Raw genomic sequence first — 11,961 nt, 5'->3', positions numbered from 1 at the left:
AGGGATGATTTTTCCATTATTTACTAATGACGTTTTTTTCTACGTTAATTTTCCAGAGATTTCCATTGCCAAAATTCCTCATAGGTCAATTAAACTAGTTGGTGCAAGTAGATTACAGAAATATCCAATTTGGGGCTTCAACATTTTGACATGTGTCCGGAGAAAACCGAGGAACTTTATTGTCAAAAATGATGTTATAATAGCTTCCCATGAGTTGGATTGCACCTAGGTTGAACATGTGGGTCTCTAAAAGCAAATAAACAAATCTATTAAAAATTCGCTCAGTTTCCAAACTGCCACGTTTAACCTCGATTTGCGTGCAACTGGAGGTGAATCTGGAAAATATGAGAAAATGGTTTTGTTACCAATATAACAAATTATCTATTTCCAAAATGGTTTCTCCAAATTAAAATTGGTCTAAAAGTTATACAAGGGTCTTTGAGGCAGTTTTATAAAAAAATGGTTGTTTTTCCAGAGTTCTAGAATCTTGCAAAAAGACCCAGACAACCAACTTCGGGAATGTTTTTTGAGGAGCTGAATTTGAATGAAACAAATGAAATAGAGGTTTTTGTCTAAAATATAACAAATTAGGCTCCCTCCAAACATTTTTTCAAAATTCTCCATGCTTAGGAAGATATATCTTTGAGGTCCACTTGTTAAAAATGGGCAATTTTCCAGAGTTGGGGGAAATGAATATTTCGCCTTGTAAATCTTATAAATGGCTTAGACATGGCTTGTATTAATTTTGTTTTGGGGGGGAAAAGGAGGATATATGAGGATAGATCGAAAGGAATAAAATAAGGTATTGATATGAACTTGTGTTTTGAGTTTTAATACAACTCAAATTATGTACTTAAATGTTGTAAGTGACTTAAGTTAATATGAGATTTCTCCAAGAGTGTAAAGGATCCACCACCTCTAAAAACAAGTTTTATAGTTAGTAGATCATAGGATTAGTTTGTTTTGTTAATTTACAACAACATTTTGTGAGATTTCTTAGGTTGTTTTTTTGAACTTAAAGTTCTTGTTGTAATTTCATAGACCAAGTGAACAAACATAAACTTTCCACATCGATATAACTTGATCAAGGTCATTCTAAGTGATGATTTAATATAGCATTGTTTCTTTTGAGATTCTTACTATACATAAATGTTTATGAACTATTCTTGATTCAAAATCACATTTGAAGCATTGCAAGTATTTTAAACCCATACTCTGTATACCTCATGAATTTGATGGAATTACATGAATGCTCCAATTCTATGTTCCTCAATTGACTGCGCAATATAATGAAAACAGGGTTGTGTTAACATTAAGAATTATGTGCATTACTGTAGAATCGCTTTGAAGTTTCGTGTGAGCAATAGTTTTGATTTTGTGATTTTTGTTAAATAGCTTCAATCTTTTGAAAGTTTCATTATGAATGATAGCTTTGATTTTTTCTTAATTTTATCATGAACAATAGGTTAGATCTCCTATGAGTTTTATCATAAACACTAGTTAGATTCCATTGATGTTTGATTGTGAACAATAGTTTTAATTATGAACATAGGTTTTGATTTATCTGAATTTTGTCACTAGCTTGATTAGGATAGTAAATTTGATGAATTCGTTGACAATAGAATTTCAATTTCCTTACATGTCATTTTTTTTATTGCTTTGAGTTTTATAATTTAATTTGTTTGAGATAGCGTTAGTTTAGAAGCCTTTGCATTTGAATGTCTTTTGCTGATTTAGCCAAAGTAGATCAAAAACTCCAAAGCTTAGTTTAGATTTCGTATTTATTAGTTTAAATTAGATTTAATATTCACGAGCTTAGCATAGATTTAGTGTTGATGTTCCTCGAATAGAATGCCTTGTATCGATTAGCATTAGAGTGATTGAATGAATGCTTTCATTGAACATAGGTTGAATTCCGTAGATAGCTTATGAGTATTTTGTAGTTAATGCATCAATGTGGTTTCATTGTAGTTAAGTTTTACTTGCATTGAAATTAAGTTTTGATTGATTTACTTTACTTAGATTGAGATTAAAATTGTTTAGTGATTTGTATTCTGTACTTAATTTAGGAATAGGAATAGGAATCGATTTTAGGAATTTGATTTTAATTTAGGTTAGATGCTCTGATCTAGTGTTACCTGTGCTTGTGCATCTAAGTCTTACGACCCCAGATTGATTATTTAACGTTGTAATTATAACACATAGTTTCCCCAACAACCCCCACCCCATAGTGTATGTGATTTGAGGTAACCTTAGTGGCCATACTTTTTAGGGATGAACACAAGGTGACTGGAGCAGGTTTCCCTAGTACCTAAACAGACAAACCTACTCCAACTTTGGCTTTTTGGGAGGGTGCTCATCTTCACGAGAGTACTTGGCCCCTTCTTACTAATTTGTTTGCAAAGCTTAGGAGTAATTGTAATTGTACATTTGGTTGAATCTCTTTGTTGGGTGCAATATAGGGCATATTAATGGACCAACATTTAGCTATTAATCTGGGAGTTCATAAACTTAAAGGCGCAACACTGAAAATGCCAGAGAAGGAATTCAACAACCTGCAAACCCTACTTCTATCTTTCCAAATTATGCATGCAAAATCAAAATAATGGACATAATATAACACCAAAATAATTCTGGTGCCGGAATAAAAAAAGCGCAAAGTACATTGCAAAAACTCAATGAAAGGGAATTCAAATCAGCATAAACAATATTGATCACTAAAAGATGGAAAAAAAGACATCTGAGACTAAAATTCAGTGTAGTCATAGGATAAAGAAGTAATGACACTGTTAAGGACATTTTTCTTCATTAAATATTTTCCTTCCTAGAATGAACTATCGTTCCTGCATCGCAATGACGCTCCTGTACTGAAGTGATGTTCCGGAACTAGAAGTGTGTATTGTGATTGCACTAAAGATTTCGACCTTCATACAAGAGCTCTGGGTTCCTATACCAGGATATCGTTTCATGTACTGTTATAGACATTTTTGTGCCTTACAGCATGAAGCATGAAATGTCCATAATCTAAGGGATCCAAAGTCCCTAAACATGTTGTTCCTACCCCTAGGGGAACAAGGTCAGCAAAACACAGAAATCCAAACAAGTTCTCCACTGAAAATTACTCAAAAACAAGGCAATTCTGGATCATGTCAACTGCTCCACTCAGCATCTGCGCTGAATGTCAACTGCTCCACTGTCTACCTGCTTGAATGTCAACTGCAAAGAAGGCTACCTGCGCTGGGTGAGTTTGGACATGTGGCAGAGTCATTCCTCAAGGTGTCAATGCCCAGGAAGCTTCCAAAATGACACTTGGATCAAGGAATTCGACTGGTGATGAGTAAGAGGTTCTAAATCTCCAAGTGGAAGCAAGAACCTCCAAGTGGACTCAAGAAATTAAGAAGAACTGGAGTGGGAGAGGACACTAGTCACATCTCAGGCTGACTCATCCTCTCTCCAAACTCCTATATATGGATCTCTCTCCCATGAGATCCAGAGGCTGGAATCTTGTGACTGTAAAGAATTGTTGTTGGTTTGAGTTTAGAACTATTGGGTGATTTGCTTTGAAGGAGGTGAAGAGGAGATTTCTTTATGCCGGGAAGGTGATGCTGGATTGGGCCTCTTATGGTTGTATCACTTCCTGAACCTTACTTCTTCCATTAATAAAGCATTTGAGGTTCTTCTATATGCATGTGTCTCAATGGTGTATTGTTATACTTGTGTATTTGATTTATTCTAATCCTTGAATCAATTATGAATGTATGCTTCTTGTAGTTTCCCTCTCTTGCCATTTTGCAGGATCTTGGTGTGGCTGGGCCAGTGAAAGAGAAAGGAGATGGGGGCAAGCAGCAAGGAGAGAAGATTGGATCAACCATTAGTGAAAGATATCGGTTAGTGGATCTCTTTCTCCCCTCTTTTACATCTCATAAAGAAGTAATCTTAGATAGCTTTGCTTTGATTGTTGCTAAGGAACTATCACCCTTAGAGTGGGATAGGGTCATTCCGTATTGGATACTTTTCCCAACAACAAATTGGCGACTCTGCTGGGGAGCGTATCTTGTTGGTTGTTTGTGTTCTTGCTATTCATTTCCTAAACACAGGGAGTACCGAATCGAACTGCATTTGGATCTTTCAAATGCAAAGTATAGGGCAGCTACTCTAGCTCAGTTTCTGGGCATGTTTATGATTTGAAGAGCTGATCCACAAGGACTCTGAACAGCTCTTAGTGATAGCTTTTCATCCTCCTTTGAATCATCCTTTAGTGTGTACTTGATTGGTAGCTTTGATTTGGCCAAAAACTGTTGATTTTTGAGCAATCTGTGACCCAGAACCCAAGAGAAACAAGAGTTTCTCTCTTCATTGCAGGCACTGTGAAGGCAGTATGCATTTCAACGCAGGTCCCGAAGGGGCTACCTGCGCTGAATGTCAAACTGACAGTGTTCTACCTGCGCTGAACCAGTGTGGCCTTGTGCAACTGGGGTTCTCTGCTTTCTGTTGCCCTGTTTTCATCCCTGTTTTTGCAGCCTGTTATCAGTCAATGTACCTATCTGAAACCACCTTTCTTTACCACTATTCCGCCTCAGTTGTATAAAGAAACTATATTTGTTCTTTGTGTATTTCTTACATCATTTGCAGTTTCCCATAACGAAAGTGAACTAGTCTTGCTGTGGCCTCTTAGATCTAGACCTGTGATAAGTGTCGTTCTAATCTTAAGAGTTAGTTTGTTTGTTGTTCATAGCTGATTGAGATTTTGCTTTCATCATATGGTTTGAATTTATGTATTTCTAGTGTTGAAACAAGTAAATCTTAAGGTGTCTTTTGATTTTGGACAAAAGCTTGTTTGCTTTCACTTGAAATTGAATTCAAAGTTATACAACAACTTTCTTTTTGTAGTACACCAACATTAAGAAAGAGAAAAGAAATACCTGCATTGTGCATGTGCATTTTGACAGCTTGCATGTTGATTTAGGAAAAAGTGCATTAGTGTGTGCTCTATGATCTGTGTGAAAAGATGATGTCTTTCTTTTCCCTCAGTAGTTAAGATTTTCATAAGTTGAAAAGATTGAAAAAGCTTGCTTCTCATCTTTAGACTGCATTTAGGAGTTGTACCATACATCTCGTGGTGATCCATAAAGGCAAACTGCTAAACAAGATCAACCTAAAATAAATTGAATTTACATAACAACGCTTTGAAACATAACGCAAACACATAGAGGTCTAAGCTAGAGACGTGTTCCGGCGTCGTTAAACGTGATATCTTAGCGTTGAGTGGTTGGGTGATTCCTCCACGGTGAAGCGATAAGTATCAATACGGACTTGTGCTCCCACGTACCGTCGCGTATATATTGGGAGACCCCTATAGGAACAAAGCCTTTATCCATAGGAAGCCGTGTCGGCTGCCCTACTGATTGCAATGCAGTGAACACAGCATTCACGAAGATCAACCACCCGTACCGTAAAACGTATTCTGTGGTTTTGCGAAAAGTTTGGCACACCCTCTGCCTAGAACTCCAGAGTAGTTTCTTTTGGCCTTTTTCAAACTCTATAACTGAAAAAGTCCATCCGAGCATTTGTCACTTCGGGCTCGTTAAAACATCGAAGGAGACTAGAGTCATCTTTAGCTTTTTCTCGACTCTTAAAAAGTGAAAAAGCAAGTTGTGTCTAAAGCATCGTTATAAAATTTATTTTAAAACGGAACATAATCACCTCCTATTCCTGCGTTGATCTGTAGGTTGAGAACATGGAACACACCAACCAAGGAATTCCCCATGATGGAAATCCTAGTCCTTTCTCCTCTTGGGGAGAAGTTGGTGCGCCCCACATGGCCACATTGTCGCTTCCAGGACTAACAATTGGCCTGCCAATCTGGCTATTCTCAACCAATGTAGTTCAGAACACCATGGTTCTTGAACAGTCGAGTCAACAGTTAGATCAGTCTAGAGATGCCCACCAGCCTTCTACTTCCTATAACTCTTCCTCCAATCCTTCATCTTCGCAAGGTAGAGCCAGCAAAAGCCAAGCTCCCATGGAGAAGAAGGAGAAGAAGAAGAGAGAGAAGAATAAGAAGGAGCCTAAGGCGACTGGGGGCAAGCAAAAGACATCTGACAAAAATCCACACACATCACAGACCGGGCCTAAATCGCCATGTGTCATATGTAGAGGAGACCACTTCCATAGAGATTGTCCCTGTATTCCCCGGATACTAAGGGACTGGTCCCCTCGTTTGCATAGTTCGGGAGCATCAACCTCTGATAGCCATGTTGAATGCTTACCGTCAACCAGCGAAAGTGAAGGTTCAAGACAAAGAGGGGGAGCAAGATCCCCCTGCAGACTGTGTGAAGGTGATCATGCCATCCATCGTTGTCCCTTCTTAGACGAAGTGAAGAGAGTTTTGGAAGATCGTCTGGTTTCATCGTTGAGACTTCCTCCTGGATACAAAAAACTCATGCCAAGTCCTTCGTTGGTTGAGAATACAGCTGGCCCGCTCAAGTGGTCAACTGAAGCGTCAGTCATTGAAAATGAACCTACTGAATCCAGACCGGACGAAAGTCCAAAGGTCGAAACGGCAGTTGACCCGGTTCTCCCTTCAAAAGTTTCATCTTCAAATGGCACCGTCACTGAAGATTCATCTTCAAATGACACCCTCACTGAAGAGAATAAGGATGACACCATCCAGATTCTTTTCATCAACACAGACTCTGACGAGCGTCAGGGCAATGTGCCCATTCCTTTATCGCAGGAAGGAACATCGTCAAGGTCATATCCGGCCGTGTATTCGGTCCCACCACCAAGCAACCTGGTTGTGTCCTTTGATTGGAACCAACTAGGCAGACCCTGGTTGCCAGCCAATATACCATTCAGAATCATAGTCCAAATATACAGAATGGTAATGGCTGGCACTATCATTGATGAAGGGGCATCTGTGAGTATCCTTTCCTCTATTGCTTGGAAAGCACTGGGTTCCCCGGCGCTTTTGCCTGAGATAAGAAATCTCTCGGGTTTCGATAAAGGAACCAGTCGACCATTAGGGATCCTCCCCAATGTGCCCATTACATTGAAAGGGAAGGTCGTTCAAATGAACGTGATGGTCGTTCAAGGACCCTTGGATTATAACCTACTCCTTGGACGAGACTATATATATTGCATGGGAGCAATAGTCTCCTCACTCTTTAGAGTAATGTGTTTTCCACACGAAGGAAGAATGGTCAAGCTCGTAGACCAACTTTCATTTCCAGGATCGTGCATCGCAAATAGTCACATACCAACCCTGAATGGTCTATTCAATCAAGAAATGTCTCCACCCCCAGTCCTTCTTCCCGATGAGTGCGATTGCTTCAGAAAGATGGGACTGGAACCTAGGGGGCATGCGTCCTAGTCTGCTTCGGGCAGAGAAAACCTTGGGTATAAGATAGGTTTCCGCTAGAGAATATGACTAGTCCGTACCTCGTCCGTAGAGGAAGAGGGGTTGTTCTGGAACAAGATTCTTTTGTCAAAGTTATGTGTTTGACGGAACAGGGTCATTCACCGTTGTCTATTTAGGTAGACATCGCCGAAGAAATGTTTTATTCGTAGCCGTGAACGAGACAATCTTTGGGTAACCAGAAAGAGGTAGGCCTCTCTCGGCAAAACAAATGTTTTGGAGGAGGTGAAGTAGGGGTAACCTTGAAATCGTATTTTATACCTGGGGGCATGCAAACCTTTTGGAGTGCAAGCAAGGGTGGCTATTTGTTTTTTTTTTAATTTTTAGGTCCTCCCTTTAAACCTGTAGGTCTAACCCTTTAAACTCGTAGGATTAGTCGCAGCCGAACTTGCATAAAGAAAGGATGTGGGGCAAAAATCTAAAAGTTGTCATTATTTATAGGAGACATTCTTATCTTACGACTGGTATTACGAGCAGTTTTAGCAAGGTTCATGCTCGTTAAAAAATAAACGCACAATTGAGCAGTTTTAGCAAGAGTTCATGCTCGTTAAAAAATAAATGCACCTGTGAGCAAGCTTCCCCCCAGAGTTCAAGCTCATCCAGAAAAAATGAACCTGTAAATAACCATTTGAGACCGTAAATTCATCAGCCATAAAAGCCTTGGTCATGTTTGCACCATCACCTCCACTTTTCATTTGGCCGATCATTCACCTCCACTTGATTGTTTACCTATTTTGAGGAACAACTGCAAAGAGTGATTTCACCTAGCCATCCTTGTGACACTGCCGTGATTGGAAAATTCCAACCTGTACCTGGAATCTGCTGCTATCCCTGTTTATCACTCGTTCCTCAAAATATGAGTCTTCTTTGAGCTCTTTTCTTCTGACTCATAAAATATGAAAAGTTTGCCGAGTTTTGGCCTTCCAGCTCGTTAAAATAACCGGAAGAGCTATCCCTCCTCTAGATTTTAATCTTTTTGGACCTGAGGGATTATTGCACAAAGATATCGAACGCTTGTCTGGTTCGGCTCGATAAAACTATCGAACATTCGTCCCTTCTGTATTGTTTTATACTTTTTCGGACTTAAGGGATTAGATGACGAAAAAGGACCTTTGGAGTTAACTTTATGTACCTTTTCAGACTCTCTAAAAATGAAAAGGACCGAGTTTTCTTTGTCGCTAGACTCGTTAAAATGCATTAAATAACGACAAACTTGTCTTTAGACGAGAATGAGTTTCCCTATCGCTAGGCTCGTTAAAACATAGCGATGGGCTTGCCCGAAGGGTAGGTTATAGAACAAGCATATGTTATCCTCCTCAAGCTTGACAAAAATAAAGAGGTACTAGTCAGAAATGACTGGGGAAAAATTGGGAGAACCTCAAAGCTTTAATGGTAGCGAGTCGCTCTTGAACATGACACATTTTCCTCCATACAACATCGGGTTGGGTTGTTTCATTCACCGGTCTCATCACCATGGTCTCGCCAAACCATCCACATTTGGGGTAATGCTACTGATCCATCGCATCAGTGTCGTTATATGTTCAAGAGATGTTGTTCAGAAAGAGTCAACCGTGTCCCATCCACTACCATACATCATCTTTCATCCTTTCATGACCACCACCCTGAATCATATTTCACAGATCGTTTTCACCTTCATCACAATCATTAGCTCTGTTCCGTGTCACTGATGTGGGATTCATTAAGGCCCTCCTTTGACGGATCGCTTCTTGTCGACTTCAGCTCATTATCCAAGAAGTTGATCTAGGAACAACCCCCTCAGTACTTTGAAGCTTGCATGCCTCAATGGCAAGTTTCTCACTTCCGGCGACAGGTATACATCAATGACCTTCGACCGAAAGATTTTGCGTGGTGTTCGACGCCAAGTCCTTTATTCACACCACGTGGATTGTACTGTCGTACCTTGAGGGTCATCATCATTATCGATGATTCCTCTTGCGCTTGTTAACAGTTTACATCATTGACTGGTAATCAAGCGATGTCTTTCCATGTTCGACTCCAAGAAATTCTCACATGGATCGACTTGTACTTAGAGTGAAGATCGGACGAGTTTGAAGACCCCGGATCTAGTTTCATCCATCCGGGCTGCGATATCTATTCAGGAAATAAAGACATTGACATGTGCAGCAGATGATCATCCTACTCAAAGGATGATAATTTCAACAGAGAATTATCAGTCTACCATCAGACGATTGTTTGTTCTACGTACAGAAAAATGTATTTATAAAGCTGAGCATGGGACTGCCTGCCTCAGCTAGATCATGAAAGCAGTATGAAAAATAATGTATTGTATTGTATCTTATTACAGGTCACCTCTCAGCAATTGAATGAACTTCAGATCCTCCTGATAAAGCATTTCACCCGATAAACGACCTCATACTTTAGGGGGCAACTGTTATAGACATTTTTGTGCCTTATAGCATGAAGCATGAAATGTCCATAATCTAAGGGATCCAAAGTCCCTAAACATGTTGTTCCTACCCCTAGGGGAACAAGGTCAGCAAACCACAGCAATCCAAACAAGTTCTCCACTGAAAATTACTCAAAAACAAGGCAATTCTGGATCATGTCAACTGCTCCACTGTCTACCTGCGTTGAATGTCAACTGCAAAGAAGGCTACCTGCGCTGGGCGAGTTTGGACATGTGGCAGAGTCATTCCTCAAGGTGTCAATGCCCAGGAAGCTTCCAAAATGACACTTGGATCAAGGAATTCGACTGGTGATGAGTAAGAGGTTCTAAATCTCCAAGTGGAAGCAAGAACCTCCAAGTGCACTCAAGAACTTAAGAAGAACTGGAGTGGGAGAGGACACTAGTCACATCTCAGGCTGACTCATCCTCTCTCCAAACTCCTATATATGGATCTCTCTCCCATGAGATCCAGAGGCTGGAATCTTGTGACTGTAAAGAATTGTTGTTGGTTTGAGTTTAGAACTATTGGGTGATTTTCTTTGAAGGAGGTGAAGAGGAGATTTCTTTCTGCCGGGAAGGTGATGCTGGATTGGGCCTCTTATGGTTGTATCACTTCCTGAACCTTACTTCTTCCATTAATAAAGCATTTGAGTTTCTTCTATATGCATGTGTCTCAATGGTGTATTGTTATACTTGTGTATTTGATTTATTCTAATCCTTGAATCAATTATGAATGTATGCTTCTTGTAGTTTCCCTCTCTTGCCATTTTGCAGGATCTTGGTGTGGCTGGGCCAGTGAAAGAGCAAGGAGCTGGGGGCAAGCAGCAAGGAGAGAAGATTGGATCAACCATTAGCGAAAGATATCGGTTAGTGGATCTCTTTCTCCCCTCTTTTACATCCCATAAAGAAGTAATCTTAGATAGCTTTGCTTTGATTGTTGCTAAGGAACTATCACCCTTAGAGTGGGATAGGGTCATTCCATATTGGATACTTTTCCCAACAACATGTACCAAAAAAGAGGTTTATGTACCAATAAATCAGTGTTCCTGTATTGGGTTTCCAAACCACTTGCATAAAATTAAAAGGGTGTTAACTAAGAATAAATTGTAAGGTGAAATAGAGCTAAGGAAATAAACATTCATAAGAAAAATACTCTTTAACTAATCATACATTCAGAAATGAAAGGTACTTCAAAATTCAAATGAAACTCCTTGCTAGAACAGGAAACTTCTTGCATGTGAAAAATAACTATCTGATCTAAATCCAAGCAGGCTTCCTCCTGAGATGACTATTATTATGTAAATCAAATCTGCACTTATTATAAATAGAAGTTTTAGCTTAGAGTTCCCTTCAATAATTTAAGTGTAAAACTGAGTTACTTCCATAAGGGAAATGACTACAAGCATAGATCTATATATTCCAAACTATGTTTCATTAAAGTTCATATAGATAAATTAATTCTAAACTGAACTTTCTTGCTGATAATGCTTGGAAACTTCACTCAGAAATAAAACACAATTTGCAAAAGGAAGCAAATGAATCTTGTAGGAAATAAAAGGACTTGTAGAAGTAAACTGAGCAACCCTCACTTCCATAAATGAAAGCACACCGGCATAAGAAACTAAAATGCACTTGTTTTGTAGAAAGGAAATTAAACATGCATCAAAGGAAAGAAGGAAATAAGCACACCTAAGCCTGCACACTTTAGATCCAAATAACACAGCTTATGAAGAAGTTAAAACCTGTTAACTTTGAAATAACAAAATATAACGTGCTCAAACCTTGCATAAAAATAAATTTAACACACCTACGAAAAAGGGAGAACGAGTTGGGTTTGCTAGGCCCTAACCAACTAGCTCTTTTTGCTGCTATGAGATCTGGAACTTTAGGTACTCAAATAATACATCACAAATATATTAGAATACGAAAATGCATAAATGGTGTAGTCCTTTGTATTAAACTTCAAGAGTTGCAAATATACATCGTGGATTCCAGATCTAGCCCAGAAAATATGGAAATACAAAAATATCATAGTATCTGTAAAAAATTCCTCAGTGTATTGCTCTCCTAAGTCCACCCTAGAATCCCTAATTTATACACAAAACTTTGCTCTCGT

Source organism: Pinus tabuliformis, chromosome 5_2 (assembly GCF_031772625.1).
Source record: "Pinus tabuliformis cultivar Carrire ecotype Pingquan chromosome 5_2, CPIR1, whole genome shotgun sequence".
In the NCBI taxonomy this organism is placed as follows: Eukaryota; Viridiplantae; Streptophyta; class Pinopsida; order Pinales; family Pinaceae; genus Pinus; species Pinus tabuliformis.
Note: the sequence above shows the minus strand (reverse complement) of the source record.